This window comes from Camelus ferus, chromosome 14 (genome assembly GCF_009834535.1).
Source record: "Camelus ferus isolate YT-003-E chromosome 14, BCGSAC_Cfer_1.0, whole genome shotgun sequence".
Lineage (NCBI taxonomy): Eukaryota > Metazoa > Chordata > Mammalia > Artiodactyla > Camelidae > Camelus > Camelus ferus.
In genome coordinates, this window is record NC_045709.1 from 35872517 (window position 1) to 35899892 (window position 27376).

Here is a 27376-nt window from a genome sequence, read left to right on the forward strand (position 1 = left end):
GAAGGAAAAATCCTGTCTGGGGGAGCCTATCCTGTGGTGTGGCTTAGTACAATAGCTCTCTTTTTCTTTACAGGGTCAAAAATTCAGCAAAAGAAATTAATAAAAAGCCTTCTCAGAGGGGAAAGAAAAAAAAGCCTCTCTCCCTACCTCCAACCCCACTGCCCCCTCCCACCAAAAGACAGAGACAGAAAATTTTAGAAACAGGAGTATATTCACAGTGCTTAACTAAAAGCAGACTTCCTCTGGATTAGAGCTGCAATTTACATACTGTATAAAATGTCAGGATGATATTCTGGTTCTTTACACACACTGCTGATTTTTATTGTATACTTTACAGTCTTTATCCTCCTATAAAAATTTCCCCTTTGTAGGTTTAGATAATTTTCTAACATAAAGAGTAGGCATTCACGTTTTCTTTTTGAAATAGAAAGGCAAAGTGGTTTGCAATAAACATTTGAAGCTCAATAGGCATTGGCCCAGAAAGAGATATATATATATATATATATACACACACACACACACACGCACGCGCGCACACACACACACACACACGTATATACGTATACAGAGAGGGGGGAAATAACAGCAACCAACATTTATTGAGGGCTCTCAAAATGCTAAATTTCTACAATTCTTGTTAGTTAATACATAAAACGTCACTGCTAAAGTCCTGTTAAAAAGTTGGCACGAGTGGTTGTGTTTAATGGTTGTGTTTAAATTCTGAACTCCAAACAGAAATTTCAGCCAGCTTTAGAGGCTGGTTCCAACTGAAGCTCTACATTGAACTGACAGTTTAAACATTTCTGAACCTCACTTTTCTTATCTATAAAATGAGACAATATTTTATCTCTCAGGGCAGTGGGGAACATTAAATTAGAAAAAAATTTTAACATTTTGAAAGTAATTGTCAAAGTGCCGAGGACACAGCGGATGCTTTAGAAGAGTCAGTTCCCTTCCTCTGTTCTATTCATTATCTGTTATTTAATCTAGAATGAAAGAAAATTGTGCTGCTCTGTGGACCTGGCCTTGAATTTCAGATTTGTTTTAGTGGAGGGACATAAGCACTTGTTCACTTTCTTTCAAAAACTGCAATAGTTAATGACTCCAAATTAAACTATAACAAAATATCAAAATACCATTTCAAAGGGCTCATTCCAGTATTAACAGCCACCCCTTCTGCTAATATTACATTCAGGAGAAAGAAGGGTTGTGAAATAATTTTGCTTCCTCAAACTTAGTGAAAATAAGAATGCATTTTACATTGCTAATTTAGAAAATGCAACTTAATTTTGTGACTCAGGGTTTAAGTGAGATAGTTCAATGGCTACCACCCTTGAAGAAAGAACCTTCACCTCTGGATTTTGAAGACACCAGGAACTGTGTGACCTGCAACATGGAAGTTACTACTGCTTTGTGGTCTATTCCAGAGATGACTTTTGTGAGAACTGGAAGGGTCTACACCAAGGCTGGCAAATGGATGTCACTCAGGTCCCCTCTTCCCACCATTCCCATCCTCGGCAGGCATGACTAATTGATCCCAGTACGTTTTCCCTGTGAATCTAGACTTGGCATTCAAAAACTTCTCAAAACAAGTTTCTAGGCAGGCAGCCACCACCAACTGGTCAGAGTTCCCTTGTGAGTTGAAACCACCCCCAGACTAGGCTAAAGGTTACCTTTGAACTACTTATGAAAAACGGGGGCAGAAGGTGCGTGCTTGCTGAATAAATTAACAGTCTCAATGTAATTCTAATGGGAATATTTACCCTACTTATGAGACCAAACTTCTCAGGCGTTTCATTACCATTCATTTAGATATAAATACCTGTAATAGTACTTATAAATCATTCTTCTCTCTTCATTAATAAGAGCTTCTTAAGAGCCATTATGAGATAAAATAGTCTTGGCCAGTTCACATTGCTGTGTGTCATTATAATTAATAAAAGTGTATATCTTTATGAATAGTCTATAATTCAGGCTCTTCAGTAATTAGATTGAAATGAAGGTTTATTCTATTTCAATTTCATTTGCTGTAGTAGTGGACAAACGTAAGCCTACCCCAGCGCAGACCCGGAGTGCCTTTCACCCAGATAAGTCTCTGTTTTTACGGGCAGAGTAAAGATGTACCCAGAGCTGATTTCTTCAAAACAAGCCCTGGGAAACAAAGGTCTGATTCTTTGGCCAGCGTGCATTAGTAGCAAAACAAACAGGCCATTATATCTGTGGCAAAGAATGAGATTGCAAAGTCAATGAGGAACAAGGCGCATTATCAGCTGGTCTACATTGTAAAACAAAGGCACAAAAGCCCTGTTAATACGTGAAAAAGCCCAAGTTTCATGGTTCTCAGCGAACTTCAATGGTTTGTGGGATCATCCTGAATTTCAGTTGACTTGTCTTTATTTGTTTCCATATTTTTCTTCGCAGATGACACGTTTCCCTTAGCTTTCCTGGTCATGATCTCTGCAGCGCTGTTGCTGGGTACCAGCCTCCGTTTCTCTCCGTACCTCTCAATTTGTTGTTCTGAAAATTATAGCCCGTGTTTACTCAGGATGGCTAAAAAAGTCATCATGTTTGCAATGCAAGCGACCTTAAATTCACTGCAAGCATTTTCACGAGTGGGGTTTTTCTTTGGGACTGTGGTAATATTTGAGATAAACTAAAGACAACTAAAGAATCGCACTGGCATTTCACAAGCCTTTCTGTGACCTAACCCTGTAATGCTAATGCCTTTAAACTATGAGGGATTTTGAAACCACCATTATCCAATGTCATGTGAGATGAATTTTTTTTTTTTATTTCGTCATTTTTAGCCAGTGGGGAGGGCAGGAGATGGTCCATTCTGTGGCCGAGAAGGGTGTGGTTCTTTTTCTTGCTTTTTCGATGGTGTGGGAGGCAGAGGTGGGAGAACATGTAGGAATCTGCGGAGAAGTTTTTCTCTACCCTTTTCCCTGCTGCTTCTGATGAATGATAACAAAACAAGATCTAGGCTGGAGGATAGAATTCCCCCTAAATCTCTCTCTAGCCCTATCCATGCTGAATAAAACAGTCTTGTTTCTGTGCATCCTCATTAGGCTATTTGCTGGCAAATTAAGTCTTAATTCATGTGTCTTTCCTTCGAAGGATTGGAGGAAAGAAGCAAAAAAAAAAAAAAAATTCTATCTAACTGCCCATTAGTTTTAGTTTGTAGATGAGACTTGATAAGCCTCAGAAGCCACTAATTAGAAGGAGCATGCTAATTAGGACATTGTGACAGCCTTCTCCTCTTTCTTTGCTGGCTGTCATTTGGTGCATCCTCCAAGGCCCCCCTTTAGAATGTCCCTTCTTGGAAAATCATTCCCAATCCTGTCCCATCCCCACTGCCCCAGAGAGCCACGCGCATTCTCCCTGACCCCTGCGGCACCCTCTACTTTAGTCCTCATGTCCTTGAAGTTGACCTGGTTGTCGCTGAGTCTGGCTAGAACATGAGCCAACCGAGCCCAGGTGCCAGGCTAACCCTTCTCCCTAGCTCAGCCCTGACAACAGCATCTGGGTACCCACCTAGGGTTTGTGGGCTGATTGGCTGATCAAATAAATAAATGATCCAAGAGCAGTTCCTAAGAGAATTTAAGGGCCTTAATTTCCAGTCCTTCAGAGTGAATGGAAAATCTATCTCCCTGAACTGCAGTGAAACCTGATGTGTTCACGGAGCATTGTCTTGTGACCAACTCTCTCTTGTACCTCCACTGTCCATGCCTGCCACTGGCCACTGCTGCAGACAGTCACGAGGGGGAGGGTAGGGGAGAGGATGACTGGGGCGGTGACACTCTGAGCTTGTGCCAAAGCTCTGGGGGTTGAGGCGGAAGCAGATGGCGATGCCTCCGCAGGACCACATGCACTCAGCCAGGGGGAGGGGACTGGCCCTTGCGCTAAGCACCAAGCCCTACTTAGTTCTCTTCCCTTTCTCTTTCCATCAGCACTACTTTCAGAGGATGGCGTCAGTGGAAAATGACTCCATAATACACGCCACTTAGAGTAGCATCCTCACAGATCCTAGCTTAACTGTACTCAGACTGTCAACCAAATAACACAAAGGAGAAAACAAAGTAGCAAATCCTGCTCATTCCATGCTTTTTTAACAACTCTTAGGTGCCCCACCCCACCCCAGGGGATCCAGGGGCCAGGGGAGCTCCTACTTCTTATTACGTTCACTTCTAGACCCCAAAGTCTTTGAAGCCTGGGAATGTCCTATGTGTTTCCGTGTTCCCCATGGGGCCTTGGACAAGCACCAGGCAGGCATCACGTTGTACCCTGCAAAACCAAAAGCTCACGTCGGGATTATATTTTGGATAGAAGATGGCAGGTAGCAAGACTGGTGATGCTACTGTTGTCTAGCAGAGGGGCCCGGATGTAAAATCCCTCTGAGCTGATGAAGGGGCCTCAACCCAGGCGGCCTGACCCACCCCAGGGAGCCAACAAGGGCCCCATAGAGCAGTGGCCCTGGGGGGCACAGGCTGTGTCTCAGCTGGCTACTGGACCCGAAGAACGAATGAGTTTTACCCATGTGCCTGCTCCCTACCTTTTCTTATCTCTAAACACCCTAAAGCACAAGGAGCAGCATAAGGACATGGCTTTTAGGTTTCCAAGGATACTTTTTGCAGTTGAAGTTTCTGGAAGTGTAGGAACATGGGTGGTTTTGCTAAAGTCCTACCCATTTCACTGCAGCCAACCCTGGATTGAGAAAGACACCTTCTCCAGATTGTGGGAACATAGGCCTTTCCTTCAGGAGGCATCGGAAGTGTCCTGAATCAGGCAATTTCCTTTCTGTGGAGCCCCATGTGTGCGCACAATAAGAGCTCATTTCCTCCTATTGGCTTTTGTTTGAATGGTTTCCTTTGATATGGGATGTCTTCCGCTCTCCCTCCCAGTTATCTAAATCCAGGCATCCTTCTCAACCCAAGAGCCACTCCAGTTGGAGTCAGGCCCAGCTGGTCTAACTCTGATGGCCTTTCCTTCCCTCCTGCCTTAGATTAAGAGTTCGGTGTCTGGGGCCCTTAATCCAAACAGAGTGACAGTCAGGGTTCTCCACTGTGTGTGCCTGTATGCATGTGTATTCAAGATGTGTATGCATATGTTGCACACATGTGTCTGAACACCTCAGTGCTGTTGCTGGCTACCAGACATCCTTGTTTTGCTTGCTTTCCATAGCCTCTGTGGACAGGCACACAGTTGGATTTTAATCGACACTCTCTGAATGGAGGAAATGAGCCTTTTGAACATGACTCATGAGGAATTTGAAGATCTGCAGATACACTAAGCTGAAACTGAGACTTCTCTATCCTGAGTATCATAAATTTCTCTTTGTGCTCCATCCCCTATTTTTGAATTTCTTTTTCACTTTTCTGATATTTCTCCCTGTGTATTGATCAAATGGACTCTATACCACACTTCTTTCCTCCTGTTTGTGTGTGACCCAGATCTCACAACCTGGAGCACCAGCAAGCACCTAACTTGTGAAAATTCTTCTGCTGTTGATGGCTTCTCGGTGGGAAAAAAAGGACATGCAACATTGAGCCTTCCAACCCAGGCAACTGGGTCACTACATCCAGGAAGGAAGGAGCGCGTGGTTGCAGGAAACACCTTGGAGTAATCCTTGCTTATTTATTCTCTAAGCAACAAAGGGCCAACCTTTCCTCAGGGACCAGAGGGCTAGAATGGACTGGCAGGTGTCAGAAGTGTATTGGCGCCTCAGAGAAAATTCATTCATTCACTCATTCATTCATGTCCAAAAGTTCAAGTTTAGGCACTTGGTCCCCATATAAGCAAGCTACCATCTGCTTGAACGACCTAAGGGCTAAGTGGGGACAGAATCAATTTTATCTTTGCCAAAACAGCTCAAGGCATGGGCTACCACAGAGCCCCACGTTCACACGTGCACTACATGAAAACTTCTGAACGTGGCCCAGTCCTCCTGTTTTCAAAAGCGATTGAATTCCTCTAGTCCAGGGTAATATGTTCCAGTGTCTTCTATCCTACCAAATAGAAGTGTTCCCAAAAGTCTGGTATCGCATGATTTTGTAGAATATAAAGCCTTCTTGCATTTTGCTTCTAAAACAGTAACATCTTTGTGAGTAATAACAAGACTTTAAGAAGTTGCAGAAATAGTCGTGGTGAAGCCCCTCCTCTGCCTGGAACTGTTTAGATGGTCTGTAGCATTAACTGGGGATTAGTCCTCAAAAGCGTCACGTTCACCCAGAGAAACAGTCTCAAATATTCTGTATTGAGCCTTCATTCTGTGTAGGATGGACAGCTTTTCACGTGGGCAATCTCAGGTATCACTAGCCATCACCCAAAGGCGTGGGTATTACTACCTTCATTTTAAAGATGAGAAAACTGAGATTCAGATACATTCTTTAATTTGCCTAAAGTTGTGCATCTAGCCTGTGGCACAACCAGAATTTGTATGCAGGATTTGAATTGTCTCTGAATCTCTTTGCCAGGAGGTCTAGTAGTCATTTGTGTTCAAATCGTTCTGTGGTTTTGCAATAAATGCAGATTCCTGGGCCCCGCCCCAGATGTCCCAAGTCAGAATCTCAAGAGTTGAGGTTGAGGAATCTGTCATCTATTTTTTTAAACAAACTTCCCAAGAGTTTGTGCAGCCAATGAAAACAACGTTTGGAGTAACTGGTAAGGGCTTTTGGAATGGGTTCAGAGAGAAAAGGTACCTTCTCTCTTCTCCTGAGTTTAGAGTTGGGGGTGGGCAGCAAATACAGTGCAGAAATCTGACCTTGTCCCAGTGGCAACAAGAGCTCATCCTGGCCTTGACTGTGGGCATGTTTATCTTTTTCTCAGTTTTCAAGTGGCCCTCAAGGGCGAATAAATAGGCCAATCCATTTTGTGAGATGTGCTGGACACTTCGTGCAGCTGAACACAACCAGAAGTGTCTGTCCTACAGCAATTAAGCAGCTAAAACTTATTTTAAAAGTTAGGGCACTCCAGATTACTCCCCCGTTTATGCATTTCGCCCTCAGTCTCTCTCTGCCTGTTGCCTTCATCAGTCAAAGCTCTTCTCTGGAGTTTAAGTGAGAAAAGAGCCCTGGCTGAAGGGGTCGGGGTTTAGCTGACCCCTCTTCAGTACTAAAGACAACTTCATAGAAATGTGTACAACCTCTGGGGAGAAATGCATTCTCTCTGCATCTGTGATAGAAACTGCTGGGTGTATTTGGGTGGATGATGGACTATGGATTAATGTAATTATGACTCATAGCTAATAATCCTCTATAGAAAGGCCTGTCTCAATTGTAAAATACTGTAATCATTCAATTGTGTCCCACAAACATTTTTTTTTTTGCCAACACTTTTTGAACACCTACTTCTTACCAGACATTAGTTCAAGTTTAAATTCCATGGGGATTCCTACAATAAGGAGGCTTTAAAAATATTCCACATGTGATATCTCTATGGGCAGATTCTGTTATTTTGGAAAAGAGTGTTAGTCACATGGATTATCTTTTCGCTGAACCCAGTGAGATGAAGGAAAAAGCTAAGGCGAATGATAAAATAACATAGGAAGAACAAATAGCATTGGTACAGAGCTCTAGAAAGAAGCAGCAATCATTGAATTTTAGTTACGCCTGCAGTGATGTAAAGCCCATCTTTAATTAGTAATTGGGAGGTCAATGCGGTTGGCCTCACCCCACTACAGTTATTTTGAATAGAGTAGGATTCCATTGCAAGGCAAGGCATCTGGAAGTCTGGAAGTCTCCCTAGAGAAGCATTTCGACCTCAACTTACACCTTCCTTCAAATATATCTCATGTTTTTCACCTTTCCCGTCACAGCAGAATCAGACTTCTTCCTACAATTTAAAAACCACTTCTCCATGGTGGTCTCAGCCCATCCATCTGCTGCAGCCTCCTTGGGCTTGAAACTGCACCAGGTGCCATCTGCCAGCCCAGCCCACCTGCCCCCAAACCTACACAGTCTGATCTTAACCCTGCTTCCCTTCCACTTACCTCCCCTTCTCCTTTGATTGCTCTAAATATTCACACCCCCTCCCTGAATGTGTGGACTTTCCACTCCCCCGGTACCTTGCTGTTCAGCTGCCCCTTCATCAACCCTTCCAAAGTGCCTCCCCAAGGTCGGGGGGCCGTCTTCACTCCCGCGCATCATGATGCCTGCCTCAGTCCTCATCTTTACTGAACTTTGTTTAGGATCTGGCGTTAGTTTCCACTGTCACCTGGTTTTAGGAAACCCTACTCCACATCCCTACTGCATCACTGACCGGCGTTATTTCTACAACATAGTGAACAGCACGATCTCTTCTCACAGATCCAAAGGCAATGGGAGACGTCCTGAGGTCCACACTCCTGTCCCAAGGAGCCCCTGTCCTCTGAAATGCCCTTCACATTGGATTTCTTTACCAGCAAGAGGAAGTTCCCTTAAATGTAAACATTCCCCAGGGCTGTGCCATCAACCATTTTCCAGATCATACTTGCTTCCTTAGCAATCTCAGCTCCTTTCAGGAGTCCAGATATCACTCCTGTGTGGCTGAACCCCCCCCGTACACCAAGCTCTGCACTCTGAAGAAGCCACCACCTACACTTACACTTCCATGAGGACATTCCAACGTCACTTCAAACTTCTAGTGACCAGAACCAGCCTCATTACCTTCCCCTTCCTTCTGCTTGGCTCTGTCATTGGCAGGATGAATATTCCGAGTGACCTCAGGTCACAAACTCCCTCCTTCTCCCTCGGCTTCCGCAAGTCCCGCTGGTGACCTCAGGGCGCTACTCCCGCATGGGTGCATCACGCATCCCACGGAGTCTCGCTGCCACTAGTCCAGCTCACGCCCTCATGACTCCTGGGTGCCTGCGATCCTTGGCTCTAAACTGTGCCCATAGAATTCTCTCCCTAAAGCAGGGTCTGACTCCATCACTCGCCGGCTCAAAAACAGTGGGTGGCTCTCTGCTGCACTCGGAGTAAAGTTGGAAATCCACAGCTTGGTGCTCAGGGTCCTCAACAGTTGAGCCCACGCCATGTAGTTTAGCCATGTCCCCGCAAGTACTCCGGAGACTCTGCCCCTTGCTCCAAAGACACCTGCATGGCTGCTCCCCCAGTGCATGGGCAGCAGTCTTGCCCTTCCCTCACAGGCCACATTAGAGGCTGTCTCCTCCAGGAAGCCTTCCCTGACTCACCTGGATAGCAGTTAATCTACAGCTGAGGCAACTTTCGCCTCCCTCGTGGCACAGATTACCTTCACCGTGGCAATTTATTTATATATTTAGTCTGTCATTCCAGAGCATAAATTCCATAAGAAAAAAGGAAATGAGGAAAATTGGAGACCTACTTCCTTGACAAAGCATTCTTTTTCTCTATACACTTTTCTGTAGCCAAGAAAATGTTACTAAAGTAGACACATGTGCCCAGGCAGAGCAGGTGAAGATTAAATGAACAATGGCCAGCCCTCTCCCACTGACCCCGGGGCTTTCCCGGTATGTAGGGCACTTCTGGTACATTGTTTCACCAAATCTTCACAAAAATCCCAGGAGGGAGGTGCCATGATCACTTTGACTTGTGCCAACCAGGAGATCAAAGTTCCAAGTGACTTGGTAACTTCTGTTCACCCTTCACAGGGGAGCCCAGGATTCAACTCCACGTTGATGACCTGAAAGTTCTGGGCTCTGGCCATCTTCAGCTGCCCTTTTGAAACCTGCACTCCCTCGAAAGGGCAAAGGACACTGTCATCTGTGGTCTCCAGGGTGTTCCTTCCACTAGTCTTGACTGCCAAATAGGATTAGAAAAAGAAAACAAACAAACCCAAAACCCTTGAAGCAACTTTCACGTGTTTATAAAACATAAGAAAAACAGGGAGAGAAAGGAGATGCTTCATACACTGTGACAAAGCAGCTTCTTTATTACTACCGTAATTATCATTATCAGCGCTCATTATTGTTTAACATTGATGGTTTCCTTTCAAGTTTGCATGTGAAGCATTCACTTCCGTTGGCCCAGGGGTAGGGCGTTAAGGGGCTTCGTGGTTCTTGTTGTTAGTGGGAAAGCAGCTCCACCAAGGAAGCCCAGAAGGTCAGAAGAGAAACAGGCAGGGAGGCGTAAGTCGAAACCAAAGAAGGAAATAGGGGTAACTTCCAACTCTTTCTCCCTTTATCTGATAACAGACAGTGCCAGGCAACCAGCTACTTTTTTAAAAAATTTTTCTTAAAGGCAGGAAAGACGGCATCTCCTAAGTGTCCAGCTCACTGGATTGCCACCAAGCGAACACACTGCGTCGCCCACACCCAGAATGAGAAGTAACCTATTAGCAGGACCCAGGAGGCCTCTTCGACATTCCTTTCGGTCACACCTCTCTTTCTGCAAAGGGTGACCTCTCACCCTAACTAGCCACGATGTCTAACTAGCTGGTGGCAATTTAAAGTAACCCTTTGACTGTTCTGGCCAGGACAGCATGTGTTCTTTGAGAAGCCGTTTCTGGGCAGCAATTGCCATTTCAAAGCAGAGGGGAAAAAAAAAAGTGCGTGTGAGGGAGTAATTTTCTGTGTAGGAGAAAAGTGTTTCTAATTTTCAATCCTGAAAATGTGAGGGGAAGAAGGAAGATGTGAAGGAGGGAAATAAGTCACTAAATGCAGCCTCGCTCTGGTTTCCCCATCAGAAGCTGGACGCATTCCAGCGACATGCCATTTTGAGAAAGGAAGCAAACAGAATCGCCTTCTCTACCTGCCTCAGCCTTGGCCGCAGCAGGTCGGCTCCGGCTCCCCGAGCCTTCAAATATGTGGCGGGGTCGCTGGTTATTATTTCATAGCCCAGTGTTCACCAGAAGCCTGATACTGTATTGAACATATGGTTTTGATTTTTTTGTCGGCTTTGAACCAGCGAACAAGATGGAGAGTGTCACAAACCTAACTCCAGGATTTGCAGTTTCTGCCAAACTCTGAGGGGGAACTAACTCCCACAGCAGCGCCCGTCCTGCTCCAGCAGCTTCCAGGGGTCCGGGGAGGACCCACGGACGGCACTGGGCCAAACTATGGTGGCACTGGCCCTGGACTGTTGACCTGATGAAGCATGCAGGCCATGTGGGAGCTTCTCCATGACTTTCTGCACTGACTCTCATGCTGGAAGGAACAGATCAGAGCATCAAATAAAAATCCACAGCCACAGAACAATTCGCTGAAGACCCAACGCGTACCTGGCTAAGGGGCTAACATTAACACAGGGATCCACAGCGTTTAACAGCAAACTTCCCCAACTTCGCATCTTGTGTTTTTCGCCCGTCAGCGTTTCCAAAAATCATCACTCCTCTCAATTACTTTTCCTGATCAATTATTTAGTGTGGTCTGGGTTATATGACATCAATTTTCCCTGGGGGGAGGGTGGGGGTGAATTCATGCTCCCTAGCGGTCAGTTGGAAAATTCGTAGTTTTAACTAAAAAGGCAAATTTTTAGCATGGCAAAGAATGCTGGCTGGCTTTAGAGGACATTAGAGAGATTAGTAGTAAAGAAAAAAAAAGAACAGGCAATGTTGTGATGGAAAAGGGGCCTGGGGGCCTTCAGGTTAAATATCCACCTGGGAATTTTCCTAAGAAAAACTGGAAGGTTTATCTCAACTCAAGTTTTAACGCCTTAGAACAGGCTTTCTCTACATGCATCCTGACCTGCAAGTCGGGAAATGGTTTACCAGCCCTCCCTCCCTTCCTTTGTTTGCTCAGGGTGGCCCTGAGTAGATCTGGCGGAACTGAGGGAGAAAATCCTTCCTGGTTTCTCCCTCTCGGAGGAAGGAGGGCAGGTTGGTGCCGTCTGCTGTTGACTGGAGCTGGGATTAATTAGTTCCTTCGGTGACCTTGGCATCTACTGATGACAGAGTGTGTCTCGAAGCTGCTGAGGACCGTGCTGAGAGCCACAGAGACACTCTGGAGGACTCAGAGCCACTGCTAAAATGAGCGCCCTTTTGTTGTGCCACAAAACAAACATGACAAAACAACAGAAAAACCAAAAACATGTGGTTTTCCTCAGAAAACTGCCTTAGAGTGGTATTCACACCGTGCGACTATTACCGGCTTATCTATCTTTCTATCGTCTACCTACCACTCTGTGTCCATATATATATTAATTTATATCTATAGTTATCTACTTGTGAGTATATATTTATCTAAATCTTTATCTACCCATCTCTATCTGCATATAAAATACTAATCTATATATTAATCGAAATCTATGTCTGTATCTGTCTACATCTGTATTTGTATTAATCTCTAGCAATGTGGGTGCATTATACATATACATACATATCAGTCTAAATCTATCTGCCCATCATCTATCTCACATCCATCTTTCTATCCTTTTATGGGAAGTTTTGCAAGTTAACGCCCAGGAGCTTGCCAGGTATTTCCAGAGGGGCCTAGAGTCTCTTGCTGGAAGGGAAGATGACTTTAACCCATTCCATGAGGTGGGGAAAGATGTCTGGCCCTCCCTGTCTCACTTCCACCCATCAGCTTTCCCCTACGGCGCTCAGGCCTGAGCCAAGCTGAGGGGAAGTGGAGAGCCGCACCCCCGTCTTGATCACAGCCGGTTCCGAGTTCCAGTATACGAGCCATACGGGCCAGCAAGTGACAAAGCTGCCAGCAGAGCTCGGGGGTCTTAGGCTGCATAAACAAAAGTAAGATTCCTGCAGATAACAGGAGGTGCCAACTGCTCCTATCAGAGGAAGCTTGTTTGCTACCTTGGAACACGGGACAGGGCATTTGACTGGCCTAGGGTCACTCCAAAGGTCTGAACAAGGGCTGAGCAGTGAAGGTCATGGGGAGTCACATTTCATTTAACCACAAGGAAAAACTGTATAACAAATTGTTACATTTGTGTGCATTGTGGAGTCGTGATGGTCCCACGTATAGAGATGGACGAGGGCAGTTAGGAGCTGCTCGGCAGGACTGCGGGGGACGGCGGACACGAGCTAGATAACCCCTCCGGTCCCTCCCAACTTGGGATTCCCTCCTGCTTTGCATCTTACGTGTGTGTCAATGGGGCGGCTCTCAGAGAGCAGGGGCCCTCAGAAGCTGGTGCAGTGTGCAGAGTCCCTCCACCGCCTCTGACGTGTGTCCCCACAGCTCCCCGTTCTGACACCTGGGCACCCAGACAAAGACGCAGTTGGAGTAGCAGGCAACAGGAAGCAGAGAGTTAAAAAGACCAAAGCTCTCCGTGGGTCCCAGCAGCCCCAGAGGCTGCGAGTCCCTTTGATCCTGCCTCTTAATTGCAGCCCAGTTGCAACAGGGAACTTTGAAGAAAAGAAACGGGGAAACTCTAGAGATAGGGTTTGTTTTGTTTCCTGAGGGGATGGTCTTTGTGGTGGCTGCCAGGAAGCTGACACTTTAGGGTTCAAATGATGAGCTTCCTAAAGGGGCAAATAAATCGTCCTTTCTACCAGCTAAGAGTCAGGTGTGAATAGAACCCCAGAGACATGGGCATCTGTGTGCTATTTAGTAGGGATGCCAGGAACAGCCTTGGCAGCCAGAAGAAAACCCGGGAAAAGAGGGCACGGGTCAGCTCAGGAGCCCGCAGAGCAAGAGAGAAGGGCCGCCTGCAGCGCGCGCACCGCCAGACAGGAGGACCGCGTGCCCTCGCTGGAGGATGGGTGGCACACGAGAGCACGAACAGCCCTGCACGTGCAGAGGGAGGTCGACACAAAGAAAGAGATTTCCAGGTTCTCAGAGAGGGTAGCCAAGCCACCACAACACAAAACATCTCACTTCTGCACGGGCCTCGCAGCTGATCACGCGCTTTTATGTGTCTTCGACCGAAAGTATCTGGAGGAGACCTCAGAGGAGGTCTTTCTTGAAGCTTCGTCCTGCCCGCACACACACACACAAAGGCGACTCAGAAGTAAGGAAGAGGCCCACGAACCACAACAAACGGTGGAGGTGATGCGCGAGCCGCCCCTGGCCATTCCCCAAGTCCCTCTGTGAGGAGGAGCTCGTGGCTAAAACTGAACTCGTGCCCGCACAGTCTGCCGGTAATTGCTGGTTCGTGTTCTCTTTAACTCCTTAGTGAATTCTGCTAACAGTCATGTGCAAATGCAAGAGCAGTTTTTCTAAAGCAGACTCCTTTTGTTGCTCCCCCTAGGGAAGCACCGTCAGAAGAGGTCTGAGTGTTTGGAGACCCCCACCTCCTCTCACAACTAGAGTTTCACCCCTTCCTCTGTCACTTGTTTGTGTGTGACCTTGGCAAGTAACTCTGCCTCCCTGCACTTTCTTTGCTTCGTGAGAAGGTTTTACTGAGTACATAAAGCTCTCAGCGGAGGGCTTGGCATACAGTAGGCACTCAATACACTCAATAAACACTTGTTTCCTTTAGGTCCTAAAAGGTTATTGGTAAATTAAAAATGCGTAAAAATACCGGCCATCTGTGTGTGGACTAAATGGGCATCTGGGCAGGGAAGACTTCCTCTAAATCAGGTTAGTGAGACTTCTGGCTCTAGGAAAGAGGGTCCACATGCCGGACAAACAGAAAAAATGAAGGCCTTGAGGGGAGGGGAAGTCAGAAGGACACGAAACAAGGTCTAAGGCTGTCCACAGGCTGGCCCGGGCATTGCACTTAAGCTACCACGTGACACAGCTATCCTTTCTAATGTCTTCACTCATATCTCAAGACTTCAGAATTAGAACTTTTAAACAAATGCGGTTTTAATTGCACATAACACTTCTTCTTTACTCTTCCTATTCTGTGGAGAGAATGAGGGGAGAATGGCATTATCTTAAGGGAAACAAGTTTGTCAGAGTTCCTGGAACTAATCTCCGGAGGGTGTGAGGACTGAAGAAGGCATGTCAGACTTGCAGGCCCCAGCTCTGACCACCATCTAGAGGAGAGCCTCTAAGGCTGATTTTGAACACACATATTTGGTAGGAAAAAAATATCTCTGGGGCAGACATGTAAACAAACACCCTAGGCTTCCTTGGAGGCGGTGAGCAAATCTCTTGGGGAATTGGTGAAAGTCTTTGTCCACAGAGAGTACGCCATCGCAGGCACAGGGAGGCATCCACAGACCGGCTGTCTGTGGCCAGAGAGCTGCTAAAAGCAGCTCAAGTACCCACCGTCACGCCCTGGACCACAGCAGCTTTGGTACAAGGCTGTGGGATAAGTCAGCTGGACCGCAGCTCCACTCTGAGCCTGGGCAGCTTGGAAAGGCCTCCTGTGTTGAGCAGGTAGGTCCTGGCCCTCAGCCCTACAGAGCACTCCTTGAAAACAACCTTAGACCTAGAGATCCGCTGCCACCTACGTGTCCACTGGCAAAGCCACTGTTTTGTTCTAGAGTGTCATCTTCATCACCTGGGAGTTTGTTAGGAATGTGGAATCTTGAACCCCACTCCAGATCTACTGAATCAGACTCTACACATTTAATTAGCTCCCCAGTGGTTTGCTGTGTGCATGAAGGTTTGAGAAGTGCTGTTCTGCTGTGCTCACTGTACACATGGGGGCAACAACCATTTGCTTTCTTTGGATAGTGTCTCATTTTTGTCAAAGGAGTCCTTCTGGCTGGGTTCAACTGACACCTGTGAGATCCAGGAATAAATAAACCCTGGTCTTTGATGATAGGAGGCCAGTGTCCAGTGATATCTCCAATCACTCTGGAATTACTGTCCTAACCACTTGTACCCTCAAAATGTGTGTTTTGAGATACAGATGCATACGTCTTGACAATTGTTGGTTTTAAATGCTTTCTTTTGGTTATTGGTGAAGATTTACTTTTTGAATAGTCGACTATATATGTACGTGAAAGATACAGGTAGGAAATTCTCCTTATCCATCCAGCATTCTGTGGCTCTAACCGTGGCAGTGAATCGGCGGGACCACGGCCGAGCACTCATATCAGAGAGGTGACATGGGGTAGGACAGCGCCGTGCAGGAGGCTGCACTGTCACCCCTGGGGACCGTGGAGGCTGTGGGATGGCACTTCCCAGTTTCTGTTACTCATTTTCTGATGAACAGTTTTGCTCCTCTGTGGGAATCTATTTTCCTGATTCTTTGCTGGCTCTTATTCCCTTCTGGGCCCTGGGAGTCTTCCCCAAGGCTCGTCCTTGGTCCTCTGCCTGTCTCTACTTATGCTCCCTTCTTCTTGGGGGAAGTGAACATCCCTGGCCTCAACAATGGCTTCAATGCAGGTGTATCTCAGTTTACGTTTGCAGCCCTAAGCTGTCATTTTCACTTGTCAAATGCCTACGGGATTTTCCACTTGGATGACCCATCATTAGCTTAAAAACGCCATTACCAGACCTCAAAACTCAAACCTCATCCTCCCTCCCTCCCTCCTGGACCGCATTCCCACTGATTGGTCCCTTTTTCGATCCACCCCCATCTTCTGTAAGGGTCCCACCAATATTTTTCCTGCCGGAAACTCCAATGTCATTTTGGCTCTTCTAAGCTCTCACTAACTTCTATTATTTTTTCCTTCAAGACGCCTCTTAGATTTGCCATTTTTCCTCCATCCTCACACTGCCATTCTAATCCAGTTCCTATTGCAGAAGTGTTTTGGCCAATGGTATCTCTTGTTACAAATTTCCTAACTTCTCACCCTACCTTCCAAGTCTCCATGGAATCCTTGTAAAGCATGAGATGCAAAGTTGTAGGTAACAAAATTAAACTTCTCCACCTGGCCCTTCAGCTCTTCCATATTCTGACTTCCCCCAATTCATCTTAGCTTATTTCCCATTGTTCCTCAACGTTTAATCACTATTCTTCAAAGTTAAGTCCACACTGGTCCCTACATCACATCATGCTGTTCCTCCTTCTTAAGATAATCTTCCTTTCTCTCATTTTGACTATTGTCCTCTCCAAACTTTTTGGATCATGGACCCCTATCAGAAAAAACACTTTTGAGCAGGAACAACCATTGTAAGATTAGCTACTTATTCATAAATGTTATATTTGTATAACAATCATACTGTTACATTATCAAATATATGTGAAAATGGACATTTTAAAAGGGTGAGCTAAATAATATATAAGATGTAAGTCCAATTGTTTCCTTTCCTCACTTAGAGGATGTTCTTGCCCTAGGCCTGAGGTGTAGACATCCCATTTTAGAAACACCTGTGTAGACGAAGTAAATCCACTCAGAGCTAGAGGAAGTATCTCTTCCTCCTCAAAGCCCTGTCTGCTACTCCAGCCCAAAAGGAGTTCTACTTTCCTGAACTCTTGGGGTGTTTAAAATTACAAGTAGTAAATCATTGATATGCTGTGTACTTCACCAATACTTTGTAGCTGATTAATTGAAGCTTGCATCTGGGATGCCAGAACTTTACAGATTTTTAAAAAGTAATTCAGTATCAATTTAAAACATACTGTCTTCCCAAAATCACTTGAGTTGGGCCTTAATCCACTCTGTAACATCCATTGCAAGAAAACTCCAAGTCAGACTACCCATGTACTTTCATTTAAAGACGTCTTATGTCATTAAATATATGCACAGATCCCCATAGTTTTGAGGACCAGCTTTTCTACTTTTGGGCTAGGGAGATTTTTAACACATTGCTTAACCTCACTCAAATTTGGTTTTTATTTAATTTATAAGATGGGGACAAAAAGGGGACTTTGTGGCCATGAAAAGAGAGGATAAGCATAAAAACAGAAATAATACATGGTGTAGACCGTACTAGTGTTATTACCCCTGGTATTTATGTATTATAGTGTAAACTGTACAAAGCACATCTGAGATTTCTAAAATAATCAACCTCCTACCTCTTCCTGGAATTTTTCTTTCTTTCTGCAAATGAATTATTTTAATTTTCTCAACTTTATTTGCTCAGCTGAAAACAAAGTGTTGCCTCCCTACAGAACTCGGAGGTAGGACTGCGCCTGAGTTTAAATCCTGGCTCTGCCAAGCACTAGCTGTGGGGTCACGGGTGTGTTACAGAAGCTTTCAGGACTCCTGGCCGGCATCAACCTTGGGGGGATAACATTAAGGTCAAGACGTTCTTTTAAGAGATTTCAAAAGACAAGAGACGTGTATAAAGCACCTAGCCTTAATAGGCTTAAGAGAACTCCGTGAAATGCTCTCATGGGCAAAAGCAATACTTTGAATTTTGGTTTCAATGTTGACTTTGGTTGTACCCTGACCTGCGAGCCACTTACAACCACTTATGAATTTTATGTTCTAGAAGTACCTCCCTGCCAGTTATATGCAAACTGTCGATGCTACTGGGTGCCTGGGTTGGGGCATAAAGCCGGTATAGGTTTTGTCCCCTAATGTCTTCTGAGCAGTCGGAGCTGAGAAAGCGAAGCCCATCAACCTCTCTTCTTGCTCTGCTTCTGCACCTAAGCTGCCTGCTGAACTAGTTATAAATATACTTGTCATCCAAGGAAGCATTTGGGGACAGGAGAAAGTGACATGCCTTCATGTACCAGGGGCAATTGCCAGTTTTTCCTGTTCTTCAAAATTCGAATCAATTAACCGCTGAAAAAAAAAAATCAATGAATAAAAGTTTTAAAAACCCAGTTTATAACTCAGCTCCACCAGGAGCTTTACCTCGCACATCCTCACAGGAGTGCTCTAATTTTAGGCTCCCAATTTTTAAACCTTCTATTTGAACGGTTAATTGAGATAATGTCTGTGAAAGCCCTTTGTAGAGGGTATACGGAACTATACATATGTTAATTATCCTTCTCCAGGCATTTGTGTGCTGACCTGTTCTTATCTGGTTTGTAAGCATCTTGTTTCCCAGCGAGTGTGGACTGCAAACTGCTCAGGACCAGGGAGTCTTCAGTGTTTCCTGCCTCCTCCCACTGTCCTCTGAGGTGGCTTCACCACCCCCAAAGTTCTTCCACAGCAGCCAGCTTGCCTAGATGCTCATAGACCTGAGAACCTGCCCATCTGTCTGCTAAGACGCATCGCTGAAAATAATTCTTGAGGCTCGCTTACATCCTCAGTCTCCTCTCCCAGGTCTTCCCAAACTAGGTCCCCTCCCCTGAGGCTGGTCTGCACCCAGAGAATATGCACTAATTTTGATGTTAGAGTGAAAAGCAAAACAAAACAAAAACCTTGTGTTTAAAAAGGGAAATAGATTTTTTTTAAAAGTAACTCTGCTTCAAAAGGGGGCAGGGGTAGTTAATCCTCCAGGGTCAGGAATCAGGTTTCCTCACCGGGATGGGGATGGGGATGGTGACATAATTGCAGGGGCTTCCCAGCCACCTCAAGGCTCAGAAGTGTGGAAGAAGGTCTAGGATTTCCTTTTGTTGGTTGGTGGTGAAGGCTTTTTAGACGATGCATCCTGTTCCCCAGTCAGCTTGGGGCTAAATCTCAGCTTGCTGACACTGGGTAACTGTTCTCAGTAGCCTAATATTTTGGGATTTTTTTGTAGCATTCTTGAATGCCTATGGTTCATCTTACATCTTTTTATGCCGTTTAAACAGTATTTATGCAGAGAAATATAATAGAGGCGAAGAAAGTACACATAGGTATTTAAAACTCACAATCCTTTCTCTTGTTCTCCTCCCAAACACCAAAACTATCTCAAACCTACAATTAATGTCTGATGGTTAACAAGGTTAAATTAACGTTAGCCATAAAGTTATTATTAAAGTCCTTGAAACTTACAATTTGGCATCACTTCTTTCTGTGTTACATTTTGCACATACTCCAAGTCAGGTATCAGGTTATTGACTTATTCTAACCAAACAGCCAAAGCTAGAGAAGCCAAGAGGTGTTTAATAAACACTTGTTGACTGATTGATGGAATATCCCGACCAAGAATCTTGTAGACAATGCATTCTTTGTCCAAGCACTAAGGTGAATCGGTGGGTCCACTTTTATTACCAGGGGTTTCTGCCAAATTGAGGGGAGCAGGCCAGCCGAAAACGTATCCATCAGCACTGTGGCTCAGGCTGACAAAGGAAAGCCCCCGGACTTACCTTTCACACCTGTTCTCACTCTCGGCACAGAGTGGGGACTAGCTTCCACTCGGCAGCGCCGAGCAGTTGGGGGCAAAGGCCTGATGTGGCCCGGCCATGACACCACCATGGGCTCCCTCCTACGACTATTATCACTAACAGTTTGTGCACATTAAAAAAATAATAATAGTAATACAACACCACCACCCAAAAAACAACAGAGCTGAGTAAAAAGCCAGAGGAAAAACAGTGTTCTGACTAATTTTACAAAGCCCAGTTCAGTCTTCCGCCTCATTCTTCTGAGAGAAACCAAAGCCTGAAGTAGCAGGTTCCTTGCTCCCCATAGCAGTGGACATCTGTGCCCACTGGGTCACTCCAGAAAGGGTGCCTGGCCCGTGGTATCTTTACTTCTCTTTACAGCCACTTCCCCTCTTTCTTTCTAGGCCTTCAGGTTGGGCCTCAGGCAGGTTTTATGAAAAGAGCTAAGTGTCCGGTCCCCTGTTCTGCTCTGACCCCAGAGTTCAGGGTTCACCTGGCCTGACTTTGGACCTACAGCTTTCTCTGGACTTTGCCCCTTGCTGTCACTGGTGCTTCATACCTCCCCACCTTTCCACAACGCCCCTCACCTCCACTGCCCACCTGCCTCCCACAGATGCCAGCTTTCTCTTCCTGACACGGCAGTAGCAACTGTTTCTGACCCTGCCAGCTCTCCTGTGCAGCTGGTCCTGGAGCTATTAAAGCCCCAAACTATGTTTTCAGCAACCGACATGCCCTGTGGTTGTACCACCTCTTCATTAATCAGAATCCTTTACCACTTGCAATGTGACCAACCTCCTTCTATGTTGATAATATGTTTTGTCATTTTGGAAAATGTAAACAAACCAATACGCCTTCCTGTGTTGTTGTTGTTGTTTTTTTTCCTTATTGAAGTATAGTTGACATACAATACCCATCTTTTCTTGTCATCAGTAGAAAAGGACGGGAAGAAATGAAGAGAAAATGCCTGCAGGACTGAGCCTTATCAGTCTCTCATAAGGAATTCTCTTAAACTCAATACCTAAATCCTCTTCTCCCAATTCTTGCCTGGAATCTTGAGTACCTGATCTTGAATCTCTCTGGCACTCCCCGAGCGGGACTGGCTGGAAGCCATGTGATATTGATTTGTTTTTACCATAGCAACAGCAAATTAAAACAACTAGCAGGGAGAAGGCAGGCTGTTAACCAGCAACGCTACGTAACCGGCAGATTTCACAAGCGTATTTTTCTCCTTTCCTCTCTTATTCACTCCACTTTCACACATTTAATAAAAAAAAGTCAAAGCAAAAAAATCACGCTAAATGCTTTGGGCACTACAAGGCCTGTGTTTGAGAGGGTCTGGTTTGCACGGCTTCTAGTATCTCGCACAAGATCAATGAAGAAGACGCACACAGCAACGCTCTGACTTCCTCGGAAATTTTATGTGTTGGTCTAAGGATAAATAGCCCTAGGAAATTTACATGAACATTAAGTAGAATGAAGCATTCTGTGTATTGTGACTATGTATCTTAATACCCTAAGGTATTTGTCAACAGTTTCATTAATACGGAGGTTCTATTCCTTTGTACTTTAACCAGCTCACTGTGTCAAGAGACAAATAACTTGGTTTTTTTTGTTTTTTTTTTTTGGCTACAAGGTCAAGGCCTCTCAAAATGCTAGAAGTATGAGGGAAAGTGTAGGAAGTATTCAATTCTACTAAGAGAGAGGAGAATTGGGATGGGTGTTTGCTCAAGGTACATAAAACAAGCAGCCTTGAAGAGGATGCAAACTAAAACTGGGAACTCCCAAGAACTCCAGTCTGTCCTGATGGAAATTCTTTCCCAAAAGGCTCCTTATGAAAAACTAGCCATCCCCGATCTCTACGACCAAGGCTGCCACTTGTGACCCAGGATTAACCGCCTGCAGTCCTGGACTGCCCTTCCTTGGGGCCGTCTGCACTAGGACATGGTGTTCCTACCATCACAACCAGCCATGAACTTGGTGGCATCACCTGGGTCCTAAAAAGTGGCTCCAGGGGAACCAGGAATGCGGCCACAGGGACTGTCGGCCCAGGTGGCAGCGCTGGGTTGCACCGAGGGGAGGGGAAGCCGGGCCAGAAGCAGAGCCAAGCTCCACTCCCTGCCGCTCTTTGTCAGCACAGCCAGAACCCTGCAGAAAAACCGCTCTGACCTGCCCGACGTGAGGAGGCAGGTAGGAGAAGATGCCCTATGCTGGAGGTCGGTTTAGGGTTTAGAAAGGATGAGAATCTGAAGACATAACTTAAGACCTGCCAAGTGAGAGTTAGAACATTCCCAGCCAGGACGTAAGGAAATACTCGTCTCCACGAGCTTGAATAAAAGAACACACAGCAGAAATAGTTGGGAGATGACGTCAGAAGTTCTGGGCTAGTGTCCTGCACTTCTCCTTGAAAGTAAAAACAGTGGATCTAGAAGAATCGACGTGGCATTGCCCTTGTTTCAAGGAGTACTCCTGCTCCTTACAAAACAGGCAGGCTAGCGGAAGAAACTTCATCTTCTTTAGAGGTTATAAGAATGTCCTCCTTTTTTTTTTTTAACACTTATTATCCCCCAAATGCAACTATTACTCAATTAACAAATATCTTTCCACTTAACCTTTGTCTTTGAAAAAGACAGTCCTGTTTCTTGAAGAACATTCACAGTGGTGGTGGTTAGGCAAGTCAGATTTTTTTTTTCCTTTGCTTCAGTGCTTGCTAACTATTCTAAAAATGTTACACATTTATTGTAAACATATGCTTCCGAGGCCTAACAAAAAAGCACAGTTTCCTCATGCCTGGCAGAAATTTAAAACGGAAAAGGGCAGAAAGAATTCTTTAACAAATATATATCCTTTCCTTCTCTTGGGCCAAGTGTGTTAAAAATAAATCTTCTCCATCATTTCTCACTGCTGCTTCTCGGCAAGAAAGTTGATATGGTTCAGCACAGTGAAAACACAGCTTTAAAAGCTAGCCTGCCCTCATTAAATTATTCTGCTGGCTGTGTGTTCTCATTAAAAATGCATAAAGATCAGATAATTGCAGTAAGCATTATTAACCCAGCTTTACTTTTGAATATAATGGTCCCACTTAAAAGCTGGAAACAAAGGCTCAGACATGCCAGAAAAAGAAGTGTAAACATTGAACTACAGTATCGAAAACTTGTCAGAAAGCTACCTCTTGCTGGCTTGTTAAAAATGTGCTTTGGAAACTCAATTAAAGCCGGGGCATTATGGAGCTAGGTAGGTCCCTAATTTCTAATAAATAGACTTTTTTTTTTTTTTGGCTAAACATTCAATCGATGATTATTTACCATGAAGTTTTTTTTTTTTTCTTTTCCTTAATTACAAGCCTGTTTTCAAATAACAGGATCAGTGTAAACTTTATGTATTTGGGAGCTAACGATGGCAGTATGAAAATTTTTCTGTATAAGAAAATAAGAATGCTCCCAAGAATTCAAATGGTTTTTGGTGAATAATCAATGGACCTATTCTTTGAATAAAAACCCGTTTTATGCCTCACCCCAAACAGGCGGCATAGATTCACGCTTTGCCATTTCTTTTTCTCAAATCAAAATGTTACGTAAAACTCTAGGGTCCCCTGAAAGTATTACATTTGAATTAGTGGAATCCGGTTTCCCTGGCTTCCCTAAGCAACACACACGGAATGCAGCATACTGCAGCAAACTCTTTAAACATTCAAAAAAAAAAAAAAAAAAAAAAAACCACGGAGGGGGGGATGGTTCCCCTACCTTGTTTAGCTCTGCCTCGCCTTCCTTTTTACAGTAACCCCAGGAACATCTGGCAGAATCAAGCGGCCGAGGCTTCTCCGCTGCATCATGAGGAAGAAATTTCCATGTAAATAGTTCTCATTCCCTGTTTATTGTACTCTGAGAGCCGTCTGCCGTATCTGGAAAATTTTGCCTTCTGATGATGAAGCAAAGACAGTCTAAACTCTGTTGCTGTAAGCTGCAGCCCTTCCTTCCGACAAATCCCTCCCAGCCGCGGGCAGCCAATCCCCAGCCAGTTCGTCAGCCCTACTCGTCTGAAACTGGCCCTCATAGGATGACTGACACAGCAACACAGCACTTGCAGTGTGTGAAAACAGTGCATCCATACTGATGAAAGAGGAATTTCCCTCTCAGAAGAAAGCGATCATCGCACCAAGACAAAGTGGCACATAATTGGCAGAGCAGAGAGAGGGGTAGCTCTGGAAAGCACCCTTGAAGACGGCCAGCCCAAAGCTCGTGGCTGCCCTGGAAAGACTTTGAAAAATACCAAACTCCGCAGATTCAAAAGGAATCCAGGTTGTACATGAAACTGAAGTCCTTGTCCCACTGGACAAAGCATATATATATATTTTTTAAAGGGAAAACAATTCAGTGTCTGCCGTGGAAATTAATATACCTTACAAAAAATGTACATGTGATTTCCATTAGTGAGGAAGAACCTGTGAGCCCAAGTGCCTATTCAAAGTCAAAACATGCCTCTATACCTCGCACCGCTTTCCTGCATAACATCTGTTACTGTGGAGGTTAATTACTGCAGCCCGTGTATCTTCTGTCTAAGTTTTCAATTAGGGAATTCTGAACAATAAAATTGGTATCTATACTTAACCTTTTTGTGCTCCTGGCAGGCTCCCATGAGAGGATTAGATATGTGTTCACCTAACCCTAAGGTTTCTTAGGTGCCGATTGATAAATACAGTGTATTGGTCCATTTTGTCATTAATGAAGCAACGATTACAGGAAGATGTTTACAGCTGAATACACATGGCAGGTGATTCAAGGGGTGCCATCAGGTGTGACTTCACAAAGGGTGGTCTGGAGGTGCTGAACTTCCCTGAGATAAAGCTAGAGAAGAGAAATGGAAAGGTTAGTAAGGGTTATTTATTTTTATCCCAGTCAACGGTACTCCCTTTTGAAAAAATGTACATGGCATTTAGAAAATGCAGAAAGTATACATTTTCCTTCCACTAAACACAACATTTTGCATTAAAAAAAAATTGTGTCATGATTACATGGCTAGACCAAGGCAGGAACAAAGCCCTATTCATCTGAAAGTTTGAACCCAATGCACTATTGCTTATAAGAAACTGTTCAGTGCATCTGTAATGAAGTAACAGTTGGGGTGGAATGTAATGATTTCTTTTGATTTTGCCAATTGCACTTTAAAATCACAGTGTTTCATATGATTTGTAGGCGATTTCTTCAGTAGAATATCACACTTTATTCCCTTCAAATTTTATAATGCTCTTTTTCATCCCAATGTAAATACACCAACTACTTTCATCTACTATAATTTTTCTGGAAATTTAAATCACCTCTGTGGTCAAACAGGTAAAATTATTTTTAAATATCAATATTCTTAATATTATGCCGCACGTAAATGGGATATCACAGGTTTATGAATACCCTCTTCCCGATCCCCCTCTGATTTTGACTTTGAAACTACCTTTCCCATAATTTCAACCCTGAAATCATAGTCTTTGACTCAATCTTCTGTTTTCATTCAATGAAACTAAATCTGGTTGATATTTTCTTTCTAGCTAGTTCACAAGTCTGACCTATTCTCTGGCTAATACAAATGCTAACAAGCTGGCTTCTGGGACTCAAGCCTCCCCACGTTCAAGCTCCCCTGTTGCCAGACAGGTTTTCTGAAGTCATGTAGCATCATGTTCCTTTCATATTCGATTCTTCTCTCTATAAAATCCAAATTACTGACCTTCAAGGTCCTTCATAATCTGGGCCCTCCCTTTCTACTCAGCTTTTTCTATACTGTTTTTCTAAGTGAATTTTCTGACGGAGCCATGACTTAATTCTCCAGGGCCTCGCTCCTACATCCCATCTTCAGATCTGACTCCCAAGAGCTTAACTTAACAAATTTTTACCTAACCTTTAGACCTCAACTTACACCTTCTTTCTTCTGTGATGGTTTGCCTATTCATCCTGTCTTCTCTAACATTCATTCTTCCCCTTTAAAAGCATTCTGCACTGTCCATTTTCCCAGACCATTAAACCCTTAGCAATGAGTTGATCTTCCCATCTCAGAAGGCTAGGCTTGTGTAGTATATTAATTAAGATAATGTACCTAAAATGTCTATACAGTGGCTGGCATGTGATAAATGCTCACTAAATGATGGGTATTCTTATCTTAATTTCTACATTGTTCATTGCATTTAGCAAGATGCCATGCACAAACTCACTGATTGCATGACTCATGTCTCAAGAATTGATAATATATCCACCTTGCTGCACCAGCCAAGAATCTGGCAATCATTCTTGACCCTCCTCCCCAACCACCCTATGAAATCTATTATCAAGGCCTGTCAAGTTTAGCACCTAAATATTTTGTAGTGTTTCACTCTGCTCCATCTCCACCAATGGAATTCTGTCTGAGCTATCAGTGTCCTTTACTATTGAAATAGCCTCTTGGCTGGTGTCCTGCATGTGTTCTTGATCCCTCCAATCCCTTTTCTGCATATCAGCCAGAATAATAACCAGAAACAGAATTTTGATTATTCCACATTTCTTTGCTATGAACTGAACCGTGTCCCCCAAAATTCATACATTAAAGCTCTAAGCCCCAATATGTTGGCATTTGCTGATGAGGCCTTTAGGAGGTAATTCGGTCATGAGGGTGAGGCCCTGGTGAAGGGGTTAGTGCCCTTATAAGGAAAGAGGTTGAAGAGAGAGATCTTTTTGCTCTCTCTCAGCCAAGTGAAGACACCCTAAGAAGGTAGTCATCTGGAAGCCAGGAAGGGAGCCCTCACCAGAACCCAGTGATACTGGCATGCTGACTTCAGACTTTCAGCCTCCAGAACTGTGAGAAAATAAATTTCTATTGTTTAAGCCACTCAGTCTACATGGTATTTTGTTATGGCTGCTTAAGCCGACTAATCTAATCTTCAAACATCTTTGAGTTGTTCTTAGGAAGAGGCGTAAGTTCTCAGAATGGCCTACAAGGTCTTGTGCTATTCAGCCCCTGCCCACCTCCCTAGCCTAATCAGAGGCCATTTCTTTGGGGAACGCTTCCCTGACCCCAAGATGAGTTCACATCCACCTGTTGTTTTCTCCCACAGCTCTATGTACCCTATGGCAGTGCTTCTCAATTTAATATGTATGCAGATTCCCCCTCAGGGATCTTGTTAAAATGCACATCCTATCTTAGTAGGTCTCAGGTAGATACTGAGATTCTGCTCTGCTAACAAGCTCCCAGGTGATGCTGATGCTGCTGGTCCGTGGACTGGTCTTTGAGTAGTAAGATTTTATAGATGTTGTTCACTTTACAGCACTTTTCACAGGGTATGGTGACACATTTATTTGGTTAATTACTTAAGATCCATCTTCCCAACCAGCTTGTCAGTGTCAGAAGTCACCGTTGCCTCTCCAGCATCTAATCTAGGATGTGCCTGGCACACAAGAGGAGATTCTCAATAATAAACGTGTGTTGAATTAATTGATCAATACAATACACTGCAGATCCTA

General features: G+C 44.5%; 1 protein-coding gene and 1 long non-coding RNA gene across 13 annotated transcripts in view; one reads left to right on the forward strand and one right to left on the reverse strand.

Annotated features, from left to right (window-relative positions):
* The window catches only part of MBNL2 (muscleblind like splicing regulator 2), a 149268-nt gene extending 125403 nt beyond the window's left edge, over positions 1 to 23865 (reverse strand). For 7 of the 12 annotated variants that reach the window (XR_004325892.1, XM_032496752.1, XM_032496753.1 and 4 more), the window contains exon 1: positions 23642 to 23865. The gene's annotated coding sequence lies outside the window, so the exon portion shown is untranslated. The remainder of the gene's footprint in view (positions 1 to 23641) is intronic. The other 5 variants (XM_032496754.1, XM_032496755.1, XM_032496756.1 and 2 more) reach the window with 4 other exon arrangements.
* LOC116668658 lies at positions 505 to 21290 on the forward strand. Its single transcript, XR_004325894.1, has 3 exons — positions 505 to 760; positions 13288 to 13294; positions 21280 to 21290. It is a non-coding gene; the product is annotated as an uncharacterized LOC116668658 (long non-coding RNA).
* Positions 23866 to 27376: the final 3511 nt, after the last annotated feature.